General features: G+C 49.7%; 1 protein-coding gene across 1 annotated transcript in view; it reads left to right on the top strand.

The window, feature by feature from the left end:
• Positions 1–22,583, top strand: part of ARK2C (arkadia (RNF111) C-terminal like ring finger ubiquitin ligase 2C) — a 52,417-nt gene that overhangs the window by 16,445 nt on the left and 13,389 nt on the right. The window lies entirely within an intron of this gene.

The following is a 22,583-nucleotide window of genomic DNA, read 5'->3' as shown; positions in this document are numbered from 1 at the left end:
TCTTCATAGCAGGGGATTTGTCAAAGTGAATCAGATCTGGAGTCACTGAGAGGGAATTAATGTGAAATGCCTTGATGTTGGTTTTGCAGTCGCTTTAATAGGCACAACTGCACTATTAAACTCATCAGCCTGTGTTTAGCTGTTATTTGTATTTGAGGGGAATAAATGTTTTTCTTTAGGAAGGGTGAATTCTACAGAGTAAAAGAGCTATTACAAACCTCCCAAATGCCTCAGCAATAACAATGTGACAACTCACAGCCTGAAACCCAGACTCCTTGTGCTGTGGTAGTGCCTCCAAGTCCTGTTTCACCCTCTTCCCCGTGTCCTTTTCTTCACCCCAAGAGAATTTTTGAAGTATCTCTGAAACCCTGGTGCTGCTCACACACCTTCCACTCTCCCAGGCTGCTCCAAGCCCCATCCAACCTGGCCTTGGATACTTCCAGGGATGAGTTAGCCACCCTGTGCCAGGGCCTCAGCACCCTCTGAGATGTGGATCTAGAGGAAGTTTCAGCCTGGACTATTCTGGTGTAAACTCTGGCGCAAAACTCTGGTATAGACATGAGCTGGCTGCACCCTTGGGTTGGAGTTTGTTGTGCTAAAGGGTGCAGGAAAAACCATTTTCTGATAACTTTGTAGGTCTCCTTTGCCCAAGGGTGAGAGCAGCCAGCCCATTCAGCTGCACGAGCAGGGAGCTGTGAGCTGTGGTTTTGGCTGTGCTGCAGTGGGCCAGGAAGGTGTCAGGATGGTGATGGGGAGGACACCTCTGCTGATCATGAGTCCTCCAATGCCCAGAGTCCAGCATCAGGGAGGCTTTTGTAGCATCCTTGGATCCTCTGAGTCCTCTTTGTGGTGGGCAGTGGGTTAAAAAACCTTTAACCTCTCTCACAAAGTGAGTGCAGAATCATACCTGGGGGAGAGAGCTCGAAGCTGAGGCAGAACAACCCAGCTGAAATATATTTCTTGCTCTGGGGAATTTTTTGTAGGGTTTTTTGTGCATTTTTTTCCTCCTTTTCCTCTTGGCTCTATCTTTCAAATTGCAGCTCATGAAGATTTGTCACAGGTCAGGAAGACTTAAGCCACAATTTGCAGAAGATGAATGGAATTTTAAAATCAATTTAGTGGTCCCCAGTGTCAGTGGGGTGCCAATCACCACAAGCTGGCACTGCCCAGTTCCTCTGCTGCTATCATTAGGAGGCGAGAGCAGCATTCATTACAGAGAGGCTGAGCCTGGCTGCCTGCTAATGGAATTGAGCTGCCTGACCTTAATGTGTGCCTGATATTTAATTTGAAATTTCTGTGGACAACAGCAGGCTGCATCAGAAACAATACAGGCCCAGCAATGCAAAGCCTTAGCACTGAGAAGACAGCAAAGTAAATTAAATTTGGTAGTTAGTAAAAAATCCTTGAGGCCTAGAGGTCACATGTGGAAGAGAAAAAAAAGTGCATTTTTCTTTCCACTTGGCAGCTGGACAGGTTCCTGGTAGGATCTTGTGTGCTGCAGGGAGGAGTGTGGTGCACATTGTTTGTCCTGGACTGGTGGGAAATTTTGGGATGCTCTCGGCCCCACTCGGATGGTCCCCTCACAATGAGAAAGGGATTGAGGGGCTGGAGCGTGTCCAGGGCAGGGAACAGAGCTGGGAAGGGGCTGGAGCCCCAGGAGAGGCTGAGGGAGCTGGGAAGGGGCTGAGCCTGGAGCAAAGGAGGCTCAGGGGGGCCCTTGTGGCTCTGCACAGCTCCTGACAGGAGGGGACAGCCGGGGGGGTCAGGCTGTGCTCCAGGGAACAGGGACAGGAGCAGAGGGAACGGCCTCAGGGTGGGACAGGGGAGGCTCAGGTTGGACATCAGAGAAAATCCCTCTATGGAAAGGCTTGCCCAACCCTGGCACAGCTGCTCAGGGCAATGGTGGAGTCCTGGAGGGTATAAAAGCTGCATGGATGTGGCACTTTGGGGACATGGGACAGTGGTGGCCTTAGCAGTGCTGGGGAATGGTTGGCCTCAGTGACCTTAGAGGGCTTTTCCAACCTAAATGATTCTGTGTTTCTAGCCTCACAACCATCACCTTCCCCCTCCTGGTCTCTTTGAGGTGCTCAGGGTCTGTCACCCTGAGGCCCTCAACCCTGGGGCCTCTCCTGATGCACCCATCACCTCATGGCCCCTTATGGCACCTCGTGGCATCTCATGGCACCTCATTCATGGCACGTCATAGCCCCTCATGGCTCCTCATGTCCCCTCATGGCCCCTCATGGCACATTGTGGCACCTCATGGCACCTCATGGCCCCTCATGGCACCTCGTGGCACCTCATGGCCCCTCATGGCGCCTCATGGCCCCTCATGGCACCTCACAGCACCTCATGGCACCTCATTCATGGCACCTCATGGCCCCTCATGGCACCTCACAGCACCTCATGGTACCACATGGCGCCTTCCTCACTGCAGTTTGGCTCCCTGTGGTCCCCATCTGGCCTTGGGGCTGTCGCCTCTAAAAATCCATGTTTGCCAGAGTGGATTTGAGATGTGGTCACCCCTCATCCTCGGTGCCTGGCTGCAGGCCTTGCTCCATGGGGCCTGCAGGCAGATGCATTGGGTATGACACACCTGGATCTGCTCTGGGATCCTTCCTTGGGGAGGCTGTCCACAGCTGGGAACATCTGTGCATCTGGGTCACAAGCTAGGCTGGCTGGAGAAGGTTTTCTTCTCCTCCTGTGGGATTTTCAAGACACACAAACCTCTGCCTTTGTCTTTGGGCTTCAGCTGGGCCCCAGCACTGACAAGTTTCTGCTCTGCAAGTGCCAAAGATAACAGGTATGAGTAGGTCTGCAGTGACCACAGGTTTATTGCCTGTTCCCCTCTCTTCCCTTTCCCCCTTGGAGCAGCAGGACAGGCAGGGTTCTCAGCATAAGGTCCTTGCCAGAAGAAAATAAAGCTGGAGAATGAGCCATTCCAGCTGTTTGGCTCCTCAGTCTGGAGCAGATGAAGGTGTCTCTCTGGGGCCAGGAGGAAGGAAGCTCTGGGCTGGCACAGGGCCAGATAAAATATTCCTGGTATTCTATTTGGATGTTAGGAAAAAAATTCTTCTCTTTTAAGGTTGCTCAGGGAAGTGGTGGAGTCACCATCCCTGAAAGTGTCCAAAAAAAGGATACTTGGGGACTGTGGCACTTGGGGACATGGTTTAGTGGTGGGCTTGGCAGTGCTGGGGGAATGGTTGGACTCAGTGATCTCAGAGGTCTTTTCCAACCTAAACAATTCCATGACTCTACAAAAGATCAGATTACTATTTCCTAAATGCCTCAGGAAATCTAGGGCCATGACACTGTAATAGGTCCTTTGGGAAGGAAATCTCTCCATAAGAAGCAGGGGTGAGATACATGGATAAAAGCTGAGCTGATAAAAGCCGAGCTGTTAAAAGCTGAGCTATCTTACAGTCTGTAAATGTGCTGCCCACCTCCGTGGGGCTGACCCAGTGCCCTCCAGATGCATCTTCCCACTCCTGGTCGTGTATGTCCATGGTTTGCAGGGCAGAAAATTGCCTGCTGCTGGGAAAAAATAGTGCATGTAAGCCAAAAATAGGATATTTAGGCTGCTCCTGGTAGAAGCACATCCCTGTTTGTGTTTGGGTCACCTTACCAGCAGTGGTAACACACTTATTGTCATATTGTCACATATTGTCACCCTGGGAGGGTGATATCTGAAAATCATGGAATCATGGAATGGTTTTGGAATGGAACTTAAAGCTTATCTAGTTCCAGCCCCTGCCACAGGCAGGGACACCTTCCACCAGGCCAGTTTACTCAAAGTCTCATCCTAACTGCCCTTGAATATGAGGGGATGAACAGAAAATGCTCTGCAGGCCTGTGGGAGGCCTTGGCTGGTCAAAGGGGGAAAAGTGGCTTTGATCCTCAAAGCATCAGCAAGAGGGAGTGGGAAGGGAACAGCATGGCAGCAGCCTGCCCTTGTACAAACATTTTTCCATGGGACACATGCAGAGAGGGAATCTGACCCTGGATCCACCACCCACCCACTGGTTCTGCTGGCCAGGACAGCTCTGCCCCCTGCCCCATCCCCATCCTCTCTGTAAAACAGGGTGCAGTCACCAGCCCTGGTTCTCACTGCACTTTGCCACCCTCCCTCTGTGCCATTTAAGCAGAGAAACAGCTAATTTGTGTGTGCTGTGGTTTGCCATGGCACGAAAAGCCTGCAGAGGAACCGAAATCAAACAAATTTCAGATGGTCTCGCAAATGAAGCTGAAAGGTCACAACAGTATCAAGCTGGAGGTTGCGTGTGGTGCTGCAAGCCTCTGCTAAATATCAGCCAGAGATTAGTCCATCCTCTCTGAAAGGCCAAGAGCCACACAGGCTCTGAGTTTCTCCTGCCACACGTCCAGGCTCACAGCATCTAAAAATGGCACACACCCCTGTGGAAGAGAGACACAACTTCAGGGATAGAAAATTCAAGGGAGAGCATCAAGCCGGGGAGGTGTGTGAAAGTGAGTTTGGAAAATCCATAGATATTTTTTTTTTTCCCCTCGAAGCCAAAAGGAACTTGTAGATCATGTGGCTAGTGCTAATTAATCTGGCCCTGTGCCGAGCATTGTCATGGCAGTTTAATCAGCAGCTGTGAAAGGGAGCGCTGTCCCTCTGCCAGCCTCCAGCCCCAGCTCTGGGGACAGCAAGGGACATCTCTCTGCTAGGTACATCAACCCCTCCTGCATCTGTTTGAGAATCTTTTGAAGGTCTTTTGGAGGCTTCATCTGACATCAGAGTTGTCAGTACAGGAGCTGTGCCGGCCAGGAATTTCATCTGGGAAAAGCAGTGTCAAACATGAGTTTAACCGGGGGTCCAGCCTTCGTGGAAAGAGCTCAGCAGGGCTGCAGGCTTCTCCCCAAGGCCACCAACCTTCTCCTTATAGCATTGCTCTAATTTAATGGCAAATCCCTTGGCTCTGTCAGGGATGGATGGTCTCACTTCATTCATTCCATCACCATCCAGTTTCTGCTGCCTTATATTGGGTCTCCCACAAACTCCAGAGAGCCAAGACCTGGAGTTTGAGGAGCAGCTGAGCCTCACACCTACTAAACCCACTAAAAGCCCATTTGAGAAACCCTGCTAACATGAAATAACCCACTGGTATTAGAGTAATATCCTCTGATATGTGGTGGGTAGTGATTAGTCCTGAAAACTTGTGGAATGGATGCATCAGTTAAAATAAAAAGTGGCTGGTGCCCAGGGTGCAGAAATGCCACAGCATCCCACCTTCCTCCCCGCCCATGGGCTCCAGTCATTGCCACTCTTTGTATTTATGGGGCACTTAACCAGCCCCTTAAACAACAATTTGCAGGTTATTCTTAACCCTTTAACAAAAACCCTCTTATTTTGTCGTCTCTGTTAAGAGCACTGCCTGCAGCCCTGAGAGTCAAATTCTTTCTAAATGTCAATTTCATTTCTCAACAGCAAGGCTGGCTTTGGAAAACAAGATAATGGTGGCAACCTGGTGCTGTTAATGGAATATAGCAAGGGGGTTTTGCTGGTCCAGCAGGGCAGAGGGCTGTGCAGCCCCCCTGTACCTGCTGTGCTTTCTGGTTATGCTGAGTGGCAGCGTGGAGGTTTCCAAGGTAATAAAAACAACATCCACGTGAGAGAGGAAAAATGTTTCTGTCTGAGCAGGCTCAGCTAAACCACTGTCAGGAATGCTAAAAATCATAGTGGGAGGTCAGCTCAGGTCCTGGAAGGGCACACAGTGGGAGGATGCAGCTCTTTGGAAGGAAATGGTAAAGGGAGAACACTCATCTGCCATTGTATTTGCAACCCTGCCTCAAGGTGAGTTGAGATGACCTGGTTTGGCTTGTCTTCTGGTGAGAAGAATGTTTTTCTCTGAGCAGCTTCCCCTGCTGCCCAGTGCTCCCATCCCATGAGGTGCCCAGCCGTGGGGTTGGTGCAGGGCGAGGATGTTGGACCCAGACCCGTTTCCCAGCCAGTGATGCTCAGTTTGGCTCTACCTGATCTGATTTTATGGAGAGCAGACTGCTGGAAGTCGTGTTTAGCTCAAAGGAGGGAGCATACTTAGCTGACAGGGTCCCTTTCCTCCTCGCCTGCTCATTCCTCATGAAACCAGGGGTTGCTGCTTTGCTTTGTGTGGGTCTCCCTTGTCACCCAGCTTGGTTCATCCTGGATTTGTTGGTAGTTCCTGTGTCTTTAATATGTGCATGAATAGGTCTTTTGGCTCTGCAACAGCTTTTCTGTTTGAGGTGGCTGGGTCTGCTTCCTCAGATGAGTTCAATTACTCGATTGACTTTAATTTTAAAATAAAAAATAAAAGGCATTCATTGATGGCAAGCACAGGGAGTGCAGACCCACCGCTGTGTTTTTCCTGCAGGGAGACTGAAGCCAGCTTGCATGGATTTGCACAGACATTCCTGGCATGAGCCTGATGTTGAGCAAACGCTTCCCAACCGTGGAGCATGCCTGGTGTTTCCTCCAAAGACCCAGCTGTGGGATCTGGGTTATGTCTCCTGTGAATGAGGGGTGGGGAGGCCTCACTGTGGCTGGAGGTAGCTTTGGATCACAGAGTCACAGGATGGTTTGGGTTTCCCCCCTCCTTCCCAGGAAAGGGGAATGTGGGTCTGAGAGGATGATAAGAAGGTGTTGTCCATCATGGGGAGGAGAGGAAAAGGCCCTGGGGACACCTCATCACAGAATGGTAGGGACCTTAAAGCTCAGCCAGTTCCAACCCCCTGCCATGGGCAGGGACACCTTCCACTGTCCCAGGCTGCTCCAAGCCCCTTCCAACCTGGCCTTGGGCAGTCTCAGGGATCCAGGGGCAGCCACAGCTGCTCTGGGCACCCTGGGCCAGGGCCTGCCCACCCTCCCAGCCAGCAAATTCTCCCTCGTATCTACCCTACATCTGCCTTCTTCCAGCTTAAACCATTCCCCCTGTCCTGTCCCTCCATCCCTTGTCCAAAGTCCCTCTCCAGCTCTCCTGGAGCCACTTTAGGCTCTGGTAAAAAGCACTCTAAGGTCTCTAGGCTGCTGTGAGGATGCAGGGCTGCATTTTGTGCATCAAAAACTTCCCCCAAAAAGTGCAGCAGGCTGATGCTTCTTCCTTGGGTGTGGCTGCTGTTTCCTGGCAGAGTCGTTTCACATGGGTGACCTCTTCTCCTAGGAGCTCTGTAAGGTGGCTCATGGCTGGCATTTCTGAGGACAGATGTCCCAAAACGTACCTGTGTACTGGGGGGTTTTTCTTTCCATCCACCACTCCCCCATGCAGTGAGTCAGCCTGCTCCTCTGTGAATCCATACCATATGGGAGCCATCCTGCTCCTCCTGGAGACCACGTGCACGCAGGGCTGACAGCAGCCTGGGTCCTGCTGGGACAAGGGGTGGTGCCTGCCTCACTTCCAGACACAAAATTCCCTCTTTTGGAGGCAACATTGCACTGGATTTGCTGGGATCTGGGGAGGCTGAGCCATGGGATCAGTGCATGGGGATGCTCTGTCCATGCTGCTGGGTTGCAGGCTGGGCATTGAGATGGAGAATTTGGTGGGAATCTTTCCAATTGTGCTGTGTTGCCTTCAGCCCTCCTTCCCAGGAAAAGGGGATGTGGGTCTGAGGGGGTGATAGGAAAGGGTTATCCAGCATGGAGAGGAAAAGGCTCTGGGGACACCTCATTGCAGCCTCTCAGTGCCCAGAAGGGTGCTGATATTAAAGAGAGAAAAGGATTTTTTACATTGGCAGATAGTGACAGGGCAAGGGGGAAAGGTTTGAAACTAAAAGGAGAGAGATTTACACTGAATATTAGGAAGAGATTCTTCCCTGTGAGGGTGGGAAGGCCCTGGCAGAAGTTTCCCAGAGCAGCTGTGGCTGCCCCATCCCCTGAGACTGCCCAAGGCCAGGTTGGACAGGGCTTGGAGCAACCTGGGATAGTGGAAGGTATCCATGGCAGTGGGGCTGGAACAGGATGTCACTTTAAATGTCCCTTCCAACCCAACCATTCTGGGATTTCTATGAAATCTGGAGAATTCTCCTTGGACTGTGTTGCACCCATTATCAGCCCAGCTCCCCATACCAGTGCAACCTTCTCATTCCCTGAATCCCCCCTTTCACAGCCTTCTGTGAAAAAATCCCAGCCCCACAGATAACAAATCACTCAGCAGTGGCACCATCTGGACAGTGGCCCAGTGTCCCACTGGGGAACCTCCTCTGACTGGAGCTGACCATATGAACAAAATCACTATTTCTCTCTGCTCCAGCTGAGGCGGACTTTTGAAGGGCAGCCAAGTCCTCAGGCTGGGGGTTTGGGGCGTTTCCTTGGCTTTTGGCCACTGGGAAGTAGCTGGAGTAGGTAGAGCACAGCCTGAGTTTGGAGTAAATCCCAAAGTGCTGAAATCCTGGCGGGTTGCTGATGAAAACCAGTGCTCACCCAAGGGCTGGGCAGAGAGTGCTGGGATGCAATAATTGCTGAACTCCAGAGAAAAGTGCGGTCACAGAGGCACGGTTAAAACAGCAATGCATCCTCAAAATATTACTGTTATTGGTTAAAAGGCTCGGGGAATTTTGCTGTGTTTTAACTCTCACAGAACTTCAGGCTTAATGTGCCAAAAATAGAATAATCCAAAACACCCCCAGAACACTGGGGCTGCAATGATGGCACTGCGATCAATCCTATTAAAAAGTGGATGTAAAAAAGGCAAAAGATTTGAGAAATGGCATTGTTGGCTGTCTGCATCTGAAAAAAAAAAGCCTGCCATTACTCAGTATAATCTACTTTTCCAAAATTATTGGAAGGTAGGAAAAAAAAATCCCACACATTTTTCTTTTCCCATTTTACACATTTAAGCCAAAATGAAAAATAGCTTATGAGATTTAAGCTATTTATTATCAAATAAAACTGCATCTGGGCCATGTGTTTCTCAGCCAAGTTTTGGTACTGTGAGAGCACAAATGTTGAGAGTTATGAGCCCCTCAAAAGTGAGGTTGATGGTGGAAACATTGACTTAGTCCTAACTATCTCAGGGAGGACAGATCCAAAGCTGGCTGTAGGGAATTGAGATGCTGGCCCTGACATGGAGCTGTATCTGCAGCATCCTGTGGGGTTGTGTGCAGCCCTGTGGGATGTTCTTGATGGAATAAATAGAAACCAATTTGTGATAACAGCTGGGGGGACAGCTGGAGCTGTGTCAGGGGAGGTTTAGGCTGGGTATCAGGGAAAGGCTCTTCCCCCAGAGGGTGCTGGCACTACCCAGGCTCCCCAGGGAATGGGCACAGCCCCCAGGCTGCCACAGCTCCAGGAGGGTTTGGACAATGATCTCAGGGATGCCCAAGGTGGGATTGTTGGGGGTTTGTGCAGGGCAGGAGCTGGGCTGGGTGATCCTGGTGGGTCCCTTCCAGCTCAGGGTACTCTGTGATTCTATGATGGAATAAGCAGGAATGTGATTCCTTTTCTCATTGTGGTGGAAAATCCCTTGCAGTCAGTCTCTTCTGGCTTCAGAAGGAGGGGAAAATACCCACAGGGGGTGGATTTCCATGCTGGAAGGGACAGCTGTTGTCACCTTCTCCATCCCACATCCCTAAATTAATTCCTGTGCAAGTGGGGGGACGCCCTTTAGGAAACCAACCAGCCCTAGTGCTGAGGAAGGGATTTTGGCTGTGGGCACGTGGTTTCCAGGCTGTGCCTGCTGCAGGCCAGACCTGGCCTCTGGGTTTTGTCAGGCTCATTGCCTGCCTGATGAGGACAAACCTCATCCTGCCCAGCTCACGTGTGGCAGCATTTTATGCTCTGCTCAGCCATGGTTCTACCTTTGCTGGTTCTGACGTGGAATCACAGGTCTCCTGCAGTGCCTCCCTCCACGGTGGATGCTTGGGCTCCTCTCCAAGCCTCCTTCCCAGCTTTGGCATCAATCTGAGGCGCTTATTGCTCCCAAGGAACCCCACCTCCTGCTTTTTATATAGCAAACATTTGTGCCTTCAGATGCTGCTGGGGCTCTGGGAGCTTATGGTTTGCTGATTACCAAAATTCACTTTCCCTCGGATAGCCTGACACCTGCAAATAGCACCTGTACGGGTTCTTTTAGATGGATGACTTTACATTTAGCTGTATAAAATACATTTTTTTGCTGTTTGGTTAGAGTTTTCCTTTATATGTTATTACAGCAGGGCTTAGCAGCACTAACTCATGCCAGGACCTCATGCAGAAATGTAAAGGAAGAGCTATTTCCACATCAAGGAACTCACGTTTCCCTTGTACTTTAAACACAGCTCTGTCTCTCCTGGAGTGACATGTACCTATAAAGTTCAGGGTATTAAATTTAATAGGGAACAGGCTTCCAGGATCTTTGATTTTTAGCCACAGACTTCTTATTCATGGAGTGTAAAAGGGGAATTGCCAGGACACAGCGTGGCAGGACTCACAGTAGCCGGGGTTTTCCCAAACCTGAGTTCAAGACAGTTCAGTGCAGACAACTGCTGAGCTGCCCTGACCTGTGCCAGCATCCACTGCACCTCTCACAGCTCCACACCAGCCTTGGACCCTGAGCTCAGATGCTGGCCTGGGCGCAAGCAGGTGCCTCAAACCAGAGCACACTGATGGTCTGAACTCCAAAATCCTTTAGGCTGATTAAATGAATAGGTCCAGTGGGGACAGGGAACTTGCAGGAGCTCCACAGGTGCAACCATTCCCCCACTCTGCTTTGGATGTGGGGCTGAGCTCTTGGGCTCAGGATGGTGACTCAAGAGTGGTTCACAGGGGATTTGCTAGCGTTGTTCTGGCACTGCACCCAGCACACCCACCTCCTGGGAGCAGTCTGCTCTCTCTTAAGAGATAATCCTCATTTTTTTGTACCTTAGCAGTTGTGAGATGCTCCTGTATTCTGTGCAATGTCACTTGAAAGAGGAACCAGCTGCTGAGCTTTCACTGCCTTCTGGGGTAAGGAGGGACATTTTGTGGTGTGGCTTCTGAGCCATCTGTAAAAACTCAAGGGGGACTACACATTAGACTGTCTTCCCTGAGTGTCAGGTGCTTACCCTGCTGGAACTCTGAGGGTTTCATGCAGGCTGGTAAATCCCCTACCTGATATGGGATTACAGGATTTAAGATAAAGCCCAGAGGGTGACCTGCAACATGCCATCGTCAACCAATCCCTTTGCAAGGGGGTGTCCCATGTCCTGACTCCCTGCCAAAATGTTCTGGCTTAGGGGCTGATTTGCCAGAGAGCCAGGAAAAAAGAAAGGCTGGGCTGCCAAACATCTCCCATCCAAACTGATGTGCTGTTCCTAGAAATGCTGAGACATTCCACTCGTTTCCCAAACCTGCCCCCCTCCCCACAAACCACTGCCACTCACCCTGCACTCTGTGGACATGATGGATGGGAATCTCCCACCCCTGGCCTTAAGATGAAGATAAATAAATCCTTCAGGAAAACCCAGCTGGTTATTACAGTCCCATTTGAAACAAGGGGTGTGTGGGTGGGGAATTAACGCGTGCAAAACAGAGGCGGATGGGGATTGATGCAGAATAACCCACCCAGAGCAGCCTCCTCTGTGTTTCCAGGGTAGGTTTCAAAGTCTGTTCCAATCTGTCCCTAGAGGGGAGGTTTAAAGCAGGTCAGGCAAATAATGCCTTCCAAAAAAAGGCATCTTTCCCCTCTTTGCTGATAGTGGGAGAACAGGATGGAAAGCCTTCACTGGAAACCCCTTTGGGGGGATACAACGTGTGTGGGAGAGGAGAGGGCCAAGACCACCACACAGGTCCTCACCCAAAAGCTGCTGTGGAGGGAGGGGATGTCGAGGTTGGCACAGGGTTGGGGTGCTGTGGCTTCCAGGGCTGTGGATGATCCCTGGGTCCCGAGTGCCCATGGGGCACGGCCATACCACAGGACTCTACTCCTGCCCAAGCCCCTGCTGTGTGTGCTGGGCTGGTGCTCAGCACCTGCAGGGGTGAGACCAGGGGTGATCACAAAACCTTTTGCTTAAACACGGATCAGAGTCAGCTGAGGGCTTTGGCTCTTCCCACTGACTCCCTCTCTGGGTTAAAGCCCCATGAGGAGTTCAGACCCCTAAGGTTTGCCACTGTTTGGGTGGAAGGTTTTAGGTGGGGCTGTCACAGAATTAAGAGGCTCCATGAACAATGCAGTGCAGCCCCCAAGACCCTGCCAGGCCCTTGCAATGTCTGGCTGGATATTTTTACCCCCATGGCTTTGGCTTTTTGCCTGTTTCTGGATGTCCTGTATATCATTACTGGTAGGAGGGAGCTGCTGCAAACCTCCCTGGTCAGTCATTAGGAGCAGTTAAGAGTGTTTTTAAGGCAGGTGTTGAGCACTTCCAAATGCCTGGGGAGGGCTTTGGACACTGTGAAAGCAAGGAAACATTGGAAATACCAGTATTGAATTTCCTTTTCCAAACAACTGGCTGCAGCCTATCACTGCCTGTCAAAGTTGAAGGCACAAGTCAGCACGTTTTTGCATTCCCAAGGGCAGAGATAGGGATTGCTCCAAGTGCTTCCCCATTGCAGGGAGAGCCAAGTAATAGGCTGCTGTCACGCCAGGATTTTTTATTTCTTACTTTTAAATAGGAGATGAATTCCTTCCCCTGGTTAATTATCACATTTCCAGATTGGGGATTCATTCACATGGATGTATCACCCTGCCAGCAATATAAAACCACAAAAGTTGAGCTTTATTGGCTCCCTTGACCAAAGGGGACCCAGACCCCTTCCACTTCCTTTTCAACATTTTTATTTTTTAATTTGAGATAACTGGCCAGAACCTGGAGAGGAGCCTTTGAGCCCAGATATCTTCCCACAAATTGGGAATACTCAAACTTTTTTTGCATTTTCCAGTGTAGAGCAGTGCAGAACAGGCTTGGGTTGCACGCAGGATGGAATGGTGGTGAGGGAGAAGGGGTGGCTGAGCACATAGAATTGGGCTGATGGGCAAAGCCCCAGGAGCTGCCTTAAAGTTCAGGTACCAGCCAAACCTTCTCTGCCCTTGGAATTGCTGGAATTTTGCTTGGCCATGAGCCCTGCAGCCCAAAAAAGCCTATGAGACCCGCAGTGTGGTGGCTCCTGCTTTTAGCATGGGAGTTGTGATCAAGTGATTCCTGTCAGCTGTTCCTTCTCCAGCACCTTCAGACCAAACAGAAAGGAGAAGCATTATTTAAAACACCATTCTCAGAGGGGCTTTTCAACACCTCCAAAGCCAAATTTCCTCCAGGGCCTGCTCTTGGCAGATGTGCAGGGCTAAGCCTAAACCCAGGAGAAACAGGGCAACCTGGGGAGAAATTGCTGGGCTGGGTGAGAAACACCATGCCAGGCCGTTGAAACATCATTCCATCCCTCCAGACATTCCAGAGCCTGAGAGAGGAGGAATGAAACTGGGACCACTAAATCCCAGAAAACATTTTCTCCCTGTGCAATTTGGCTTCTTTTTTTTTTTTTTTTCTTTTAATGTGATGATCCAAAAATCTCAAATACACCCTCGAATTCAACACTGAGAATAAGGCTATAATTAAAACACAGTGAGAAGTATAAAAGCAAAAGACAGCTTTAAGTATAGCAACGCTGCTGAAGTGTTTCTCCTTCCTCCTTGGAAAATATTGCTGGATTCAACACGTTGCTGTGAAACATCAGCTTCAACAAAACTTTTTTCCCCCCCCTGAAGCTAGTGGGAAAGAGTTGCAGGAAAAAAACTCTCATCCAGTGCTGTATAAACAGCTGTCTCCCTCCTGTGATGGGTCCAGGCTGCCTGGCTGTATCCCATCCCTCATTCTTGCTGGTTCCCATCCCCAGCACTCAGCACCTCTTCAGTCTTGGTGTAAATAGAGGTGGGGGGGTTGGAACTAGACGATCTTTAAGTCCCTTCCAACCCTTAACTATCTATGATTTTGTGTAAATATGCTGATTAATGCTGGTCACTGCCAGCTGTAAATCACAAAATCACTGATTATCCTGAGTTGGAAGGGACCCATAGGGATCACGGAGTCCAGCTCTGAGCCCTGTGCTGAGCAGTCCTAAAAATCACACCACTTGCTGGGTTTTGATTTTGTTGAATGCTGAACCTAGGCCCTGGTAGGGGTCCCACATCATCTTTTTTTTGGTGTATTGATGCTGCACGTGGTTCCCCTGTGTGGGGTGCAGGAGAGGGGATGCTGTGCTCTGTGTTAGGGACCCTGAGCCACACCAGGTCGTGTCGCTCAGCAATTAATGAGAGGCTTCATTAATGCGAGAGGATGTTGACTGGGGGTTGTACAAGCAGGCAGGGGCACTGTGCAGGCTCTGAGGTTCTGTGGTTTTGAGGATTTTTGGGAAGAGCTCAGCTGTGCTGTGCCTGCACAGAGGCAAAGAGGGCTGCTGTGACAACCAAAGAATTAATCAGCACTGGGGAGCCCATCTGAGCCCCTTTCCCCCGAATGCCTTTTAAGCATTTTTCCATCAGGTGTGAAAGACTCTGGGCAGATGATAAACCTCCAGAACCTCAAGCTGCCACCCAGAACACAAATATGCTTCACCAGCCACCACAGACCAGCCCTTCATCCTGACTCCTTGCTGGCACAGCACAACCTCAACAAGTAAATAAGGCAAATGTAAATTGTCTTTATCCATTTATTGCATCTCCCTGCCACAGATCTGGGGGTCCTTTACCACTTCCCTGGCGCTAGACATGTGGGTTGGCAGGCTGGACCCTGGAGCTGGCAGCCCATTATTTTTAGCATGGCTTTTGGCTTCTTGCATCTTGCCCCAGCAGAGCAGCAAAGCTGGTCAAGTGTCTAAGAACAAGTAATATAAGGAGCAGCTGAGGGAGCTGGGAAGGGGCTGAGCCTGGAGCAAAGGAGGCTCAGGGGGGCCCTTGTGGTTCTGCACAGCTCCTGACAGGAGGGGACAGCTGGGGGGGTAGGGCTGTGCTCCCAGGGAACAGGGACAGGACAAGGAAAAAGGTGCCAGAGGAGGTTCAGACAGGATATTAGAATTTTTCTTTGTTGTTGCTGGAGTGGTCAGACATTGGAATAAGTTGCTCAGGGAGGTGGTTCTATCACCATCTCTGGAAGTGTCTGAGAGGTGTCTGGATGTGGCATTTGGAATGGTTATGTGTGGTGCTGGGTTAATGCCTGGACCCAATGATCCTGATGGTCTTTTTCAACCTTCATTGGATTCTGTGATTCTCAGTTTCACTAGATGAAATAAGAAAGCTGTTGGCAAAGGTGCTGAAAGTGAGACAGATTCCTCCCTTCCTGATAGATTTCACTTAAATTCTTTCCTCTTCCTTCATCCTCACCCTGCAGTCAGCTGTCCTGTAACAGCAGTGAGACAGCACAGCATCTCACTCTGCCAGACCACTCAACCTTTATGCAGCTGAATACCTTTAATTTGGTCTGGGGGGTCATCTATTTCATGTTTTATTTTCCATGGCAGGGGGGTTGTAACTAGGTGATCTTTAGGATCCCTTCCAACCCAAGCCATTCAGTTGTTCTGTGATTGTCACACCTCGTTTCCCATTAGTAAGTGAATTTTCACTCATTTCATAAGGGTATATTCACAAACAATTTGAAGGCATTAACATGTGTGTGATGACACCAGGCAATTAGGAGCTTGTTTGTAGGCACAGTGTGAGTCCCCTGTGGTGTCCTTCTCCATGTGCCACGTGGAGCTGGGGCTGCTCCCATGATTTTGGCCTTTACTCACTGCATGCTGTCGGGGCCCATGCAAACTTCCCACCGCGTTGCTGGCTCCGAGGGGAATTTTAATGCACATCCAGGGAAGTGAGCTGCAGCATCCTGGGATGGTAAAAGCCTGGCAGGCTCTTCTGGTGCTCAGAGAGGCACCACAAGGCCTCCTGTTGAGGGGGCTTATCTACTGCCCAGTGCAGGAGGAGGGGTCGCAGGGGGTCTAATCAGGACAAAGTGGCTGAGACAAGCAGGCTCCATCCCCCAGCTTGGCTGATTACAACAGGCAGCTCGTCCTCAGCTGTAAAACCTGTCAGTGAGTGAAGCCAGGGCTCTCCAGGAGCTGCCATCTCCCTCTGCCACGATGGGACCTGGATGTGAACCAGCCCCAGTCTCCCTGACACCCCCAGCCCCCACATGCAGACCACAGAGGCCTCAATGAGCAGCCCTGGTTGCCTTACCCAGGGGAGATATTCATGTGCTTTGCAGGCAGCTTAACAGCATGAGACGGATTTTGTTTTTCCCTCGAAGGTGGCCAGGCTTCCTGGGCTGCAGCTGTCTGCTCGAGACACCTATCCCAGCTCCTGTGGCCCTTACCAGGAGCCTGATTGCATCAAGAGTGCTATTGCCTGAGGAGGGGAGGTGGAAATAAATAGTTCTGCTTTCTGGGTTTTTGTTTTCTAAAAGCCTGTAGCATCCCCTGTCTGGCTGCAGGGATTACCCAGAGGCTTTGCATCTCAGAGATGGGTCAGTATTGGACTGAGCACATGGATCCCTTGAGCCTTTTGGGCTGAAATACTGGTGGGTGGATAAATATGCATGTGCCTAAAGTCAAACCCTGACTGATGCTAAAGGAGAATCCCCAGTGGCAGAATCACCTAGGACCAGACCAGTGCATTTCTGTGACTCAACGTCACTTACCAACCTGCCAAAATTTATAATTCGCAGGGTTCACCCAGGGGTGCAAAGGGAGCGTTCCTGTTAATGAAAAAATGTCTGTGCTGCCTTGGATAATGTATGGAAACAATAAATATAACTGTAGAACAGAGGGAGAAAAGGAAAAAAAAAACCTAAGCAGCAGCAGTGGAAGTGAGAAAGAGGTGGTGAGGAGGATGTGCTGAGTTTCCCTGTGGGTTTCCGCCGTGCTCGATGCCTGCGAGAGCAAAGGGTGGGAATGGCAGCGAGCAGCCAAGCAGGTTTAGCTGTCCACAGGCCTGCATCATCTGCTGGCTTTCTAAAATCTAATTTGTACCTTCCTCAGTCTGAGGCTGAAGGCTGTGATGCTTCCAGCTAAGTGTTTTGGGTGCTTTGTAGATTGTTGTTCAGCAGCCCTCCCCGCAGGCTGGTGGAGGATTGTCTGCGCAGTGCAGGTGGGGGATGTGGTTTAGCAGGGGGATTGGCACGGCTGGGTTGGACTTTATGATCTGAGAGGGCTTTTCCAACCCAAACAATTCTATTATTGTATTACTTATTACAATAATACTTATTGTATTATTATTATTATTTTCTATGGTGCTAAATTATTCTGTGAGGCCGTGGCATCAAGGAGGTGATAGTGTCTCCCCACCACACTCAGATGAGAGCTGCCTCCAGCTCTGGGGTGCCCAGCATAGGAAGGACAGGGACTTGTTGAAGCCAGTCCAGAGAAAGCCACCAAGATTATCAGATAGAGATGGACCACCTCTGCTATGAGTAAAGGCCGAGAGAATTGGCATTGTTCAGCCTGGGAATGAGAAGGCTTTGGAATGACCTCATTCCCTTCCAGTTCCTGAAGGGAACCTACAGGAGAGATGGGGCAAGAGCCAGGTGTGACAGAAAAAGTGGGAATGGCTTGAAAGAAAGTAGTTTTAGATCAGATATTAGGAAAAATTCTTTCCTGTGAGGGTGGTGAGGCCCTGGCATGGGTTGCACAGAGAAGCTGTGGGGGCCCCATTCCTGGCAGTGCCCAAGGCCAGATTGGACAGGGCTTGGAACAACCTGGGATAGTGGAAGATGTCCCTGCCCATGGCAGGGGATTGGAACTAGATGACCTTCAAAGACCTCTTCCAGCCCAAACCATTCTGTGATTGTGCGATTGCAGACCTGAGTATCTGTGGGGTGCACTGCAGGCTGTAGAGGCCCTGAGCAGTGGGGTGTCACACAGACCCAGCTCCATAGCAGGTTTTCAGCATCACAGTGTGAAGCTGCAGCTTCACAGCAGCAGAGGAGAGCCAGGCCAGCTGGGGCAGCCACTGACCCACACCCATGGTCTGTCAGTGGCAGGAATCACCCAAGTACTGGTCCTGTTGATCCCTGGTGCTGAACTTGGCTTTAGGATGTGATCAAGAAGCTCAGGGGGACTGGTAGCAGCAACAAGCAGAGCATTACACAAGGCAGGGAGATGTTGTTGGTGGTCACTCAAAGGCATCCCTGGCCACATGGCCCTACACCATCACAAAATGCCACAGCCTCTTTTGGGTCAGACTTGTCCCCAGTTATGCCAGAGAACCACCTAGCTCTCTTTCCCACCCCGCAGATAGCCTGGCTTGCCAATGACATGATTAATTTCTCCAGCAGATCCTGTCTCACTCCATGTATTATCACAAATTTTGAGGCTTGCAAAGCACCTTTTAGAGCTGGACTATCTAGATTCAGGCATTAGCTATCTCTGTGGCTTAGCTGAGCATAAGGCAACAAGGCCTGTCCAGGCTGGGAGCTTAGGTGGGTGTGTGGGCATCTGGGGGCATTTTGAGGACATTTGGGCTCAACCTGTGAAAGAAAAACTGCCCAAGACTGGAGCAAATAATCACCTGCTTTGCTGACACAGATGTGATGCATCGCTCATCTCAGAGCTGCTGATCTGATGTTGCTCTGTGCTGTCATCATCTGCTACAGCAACAGCATTTAAATGCAAGGAAGCACCATCAGGACAACAAAATGGTTTTTGGCTGGTGGGCAGCCTGACAGTGATCCCAGGTAAATCAGTTCTCCACAGCTCCAGACAGGAGCAGCTGGAATTATTCACGGCACCGGGAGCACGCCAGTGAGCCTCATGGAAGGGGCTGGTTCTCTCATCCCAGCCAGCAGGCTGGGCACAGAAAAAGGTGTTTCCAGCTGGCCTTGGGTCAAAAGTCTCTCTAGGGCTGGTGAGGACTTTATTTTGCCTCTGTGGACTTCCCTGAAAATCTTCCCTAGAGATATTAAAGAGCTGGACAAAATCCTGAGTAATGTGTTCAGTCCTGCCTGAGCAGGAGGATTGGACTAGATGATCTCCAGTGGTCCTTCCAACCTTAATTCTGGGATTTTGTGATTGTCTCCTGGGCTGGAGAAGGCAGGTGTTTGGACATGGAGGGTAAACCATAAAAACATCCAAGAACTGGGTAATCTCTCTTCCTGCAAGATCAAAGTATCCCAATGGAGGAGGAGAATCCTTCTATGGTATGACGACCAAAACTTGAGCTCATTAAGCTGAAAGTCTCTGCCTTGCTGATCCCAGAGCAACATTGCCTTCATGTGGGATCCAGCTAGGATCCTGGAGGATGCAGTGAGTGGCTCTGGAGCATGATAGGCACACTTTGCATCCTCATTGTCTTTGCTGTGGATGTGTCCCCAAAGCTTGGCTAATGAAAGTGTCAGCTCTGCCCTTGCAGTGGGGAGTGAAAACAAAAGTTGGAATGTGGTATCAGGACTCGGTTTTAGTCATGGATTAGTCTCTGCTGTGGCAGATGTTGCTATCCAGGCAAAAAAGCAGATTAAATCTGTGAATTCAATTTTCTTGAAGTATCTTATGAACAATGTTGATGTTTGTTTGTGTCAATGCAAATGTGATCTAGGACCACACTTGTGGCTTGGAAAAGAGGGAGAAGACTTTGTGCTAGCAAAGTAATCACTAATAGAGCTTCTGGGTCTCCACAACTCCCTGAAAGCAGGAGGCAGCCAGGTGGGGGTCGGGCTCTGCCCCCAGGGAACAAGGGATAGGATGAGAGGAAATGGCCTCAGGCTGTTCCAGGAGAGGTGTAGGTTGAATATTGGAAAAGTTTCTTCACAGAAAGTGTGGTCTGGCTCTGGAGGAGGCATTCGGGAAGTGGTGGAGTCCCCACTTCTGGAAGTGTTCAATAGTCATGTGAATGTGGGTTCACAATGACTCTGGGTTAATTAACTCGCTGATCTTAGAGAAGTCTTCCAACCTTAACAATCCTGTGATTCCCTGACATTGCTAATGTGTGAACCTCTGTGGAATTCAAAGGGGTGAGTGCCTGCTTTTGGTGTTGATTGTGGTGAGTTACCTGGACAAGGATGCTCAGCTCATGTTTGCAGGGTGACACTGCATTTACCTTGTGTACACCAGACCAAAATGTGGGCTGGGAAAGCAACCCCCACCAGGGCCCTTTGCATCTAGATGCAATGAGCAGGAGAAGGTAAACTCAAAAATAACTAACTTTAAAATGCAATCTTCTCTTTTGAGCTGTTATTTGTTTGCCAGGGCTCACTGGGGCTCACCAGCACCCTGCTTAGTGAGGACGGGCTCTTTGTTTTGCAGGCTGGCTTGGTTATGCCAGCAGTGTAATTGGATAACTGCTAATAAGCATAGGATTGCTGAAGTATTCCCCAAAGTCTTTGCTTTGCTGTAAAAATCCTCATCAGAAATTGGATTAGTTGAAGAGAATGAACAATTACTACATAGGGTAATGTGTTATGTTAAGACAAATTGATGGGTTTTATTTAATCATATGGTCTCAGTCACATCTTGATGGTGTTATTCCTATGAAGAGAAATGCATCACTGCACCAGTAGGCACTAGCAAAAAATACTGAAAAATGCTTTATTTAATTAATTAGTTCCTAAAGATAAGGCTAATTGACTCTCTACAAAAACAAAATGAGTTAGGCTTTTGCTTTTAGACAGGTTAGCTCTGTGTATCTTCCTGCACACATACCACAGATAAGGTCTGCGTGTTCTGGACCTCGGGAAAGGGCATGACTGAGTTCCTCTCAAGGACTGTCTGTGTATGAGAAGCAAAATCCAAATCAAAACCATGACCAGCTCATCTGCCCACCTGGTGCTCTCTAGTTCACCACGGCTCTGGCATCCAAGGCCCTCCAGACATTTAACTGAGTTAAGGGTTCCCACAACTCAGTAAAAGCTGGGAATCGCTGGCTGAGGTTACACCAGGCATTGCGAGACAAGAGAGTCACAGCAGATGAGAGACAGGCTTTCTCTGCTTCACTTATGTGCTAGAGAATGTGTCCCAGGAAATGTGGGGGAGTCTCCCTGGGTTTCACTGTCTGGTATGGCCCTAAGACATTTTTGTCTGGAATTCAGCTGAACCTCAGCGTGGTGGCACAGGTTGGAGTGTTGGTGTGTGCAGAGGGTTTGACACTTTCACCTGCTCTCACACCTTGTCTCCAGGCCTGCACAATGCCTCACCTGTGACCTGCTGCAGCCTGGGAGAGCACATGGCCATCAGAGGCCGAGCAATTCACCACGAGTTCCTCACAGCAGCCAGGAGGCTTCTCCTCACAATTCCCTTCAGCAATGGGCCGGGGAAGAGCAGGATCCCCATTCATTATGCAGCTTTTACCTCTGTGTCGTGAATTTGGGCCAGGCCATCAGCAGCAAATACATCTTGCAGGGAAACAGGGTATACAAGTGGCTCTTTGGCCTGGGTTTGCAGATCTGTTATTGAGGAGCAGCAGGTCTGATCCCACCACCTCTGGTTTTAATTAATATCGTGGTCGAATCATGCTGTTATCTGACAGCAGGGGAAATTATCACCTCAAGAAGCACTGCTGTGGGTGGCACATATTGTGTAACCTGCGCTCTCTCAGAGGGGCACTGTGGAGGATTAGTTTGCATTTAAGAGATGCTGTGTGTAATTATGCACAGTTTTGCAAACCTATCCATTTCTGATAGGCCCTCTCCTGTTGTTTCTCCTGGTGTCATCTGGCTTGCTCAGGACTCCCTGAGCTGCTGTGATGGACTGGCTCTGCCTGCCAGGGAGATGTGAGCAGGAGGGATTTGGGTGAAGAAGGCATGATGCACATGCTTGTGCTTTGGGATGAAATAGTGTCTCTTGATGCTGTTGTTCTGGGATGTTTTGTACCATTCACAAAGATTAAAATAGAAAGAAGAAGATAGGGTGCTCAAAACACTGTAAAAAAGCAGGCGTCCCATCCTGGGGCTGGTCCTCAGCAAAAAACCATCTCTAATAGTCCCATCCTTCATTTCTGAATTGACTCTTTCCCCAGTTAAAGAGCCAAAAGTTTTGCATAGTGCCTGTAAATGCTCCAGGAATGTAGGAATTAACAGGCCAGACTGGGCCAAGGGCCTGTCCAAGTGAGGATCTTGAGCAAGGTGCAAGCCAGTGCCAGATGTTTTGCAAAACGCCTCCACTATGGATATCTTTCACACCTCATTTCTTCCTCATTCCCATCAGTTTCATGGCTGGTCTCATAGCATTCCATGTTGTGTTACCAGCAGCTGCTCTCTCCCTGCCTGCAGCCCATGAGGACGGGTTGTTGAAGGATCTCAGCAAACACACAGGGCCTCCATCCCTGCTCTCAGAGGAGGAAGTTGTCTCACTCTTGTCCTGAAGTCAGTGTGAGGCAGTTTTTTAGAGCAGAGATTATTTCCTTGCCTATGAGACAGTTTTAGAGAGGCAAAGAAATAACTTGCAGGAAAAGTCTGCAATTCAGGGAAAACATTCAAAACTTCTGTGAGATAATATACAATAGCCAAATATTTTAGAAAACAGATTTTATTGCTTATTTCCTTTTCTAGAGTGTCTGAGTCTATATCACAGAATGGTTCGTGTTGGAAAGGACCTTTAAATGTCATCTAGTCCAACCCCACTGCCATGGGCAGGGACACCTCTGACCAGACAAAGTTGCTCCAAACCTCATCCAAGCTGGCCTCAAACACTTCCAAGGAGGATGCATCCATGTCTTTTTTGGGCAATC

The sequence above is a fragment of the Molothrus aeneus genome, chromosome Z (assembly GCF_037042795.1).
Source record: "Molothrus aeneus isolate 106 chromosome Z, BPBGC_Maene_1.0, whole genome shotgun sequence".
NCBI lineage: Eukaryota > Metazoa > Chordata > Aves > Passeriformes > Icteridae > Molothrus > Molothrus aeneus.
Note: the sequence above shows the minus strand (reverse complement) of the source record. Positions and strands in the feature narration are given on the sequence as shown.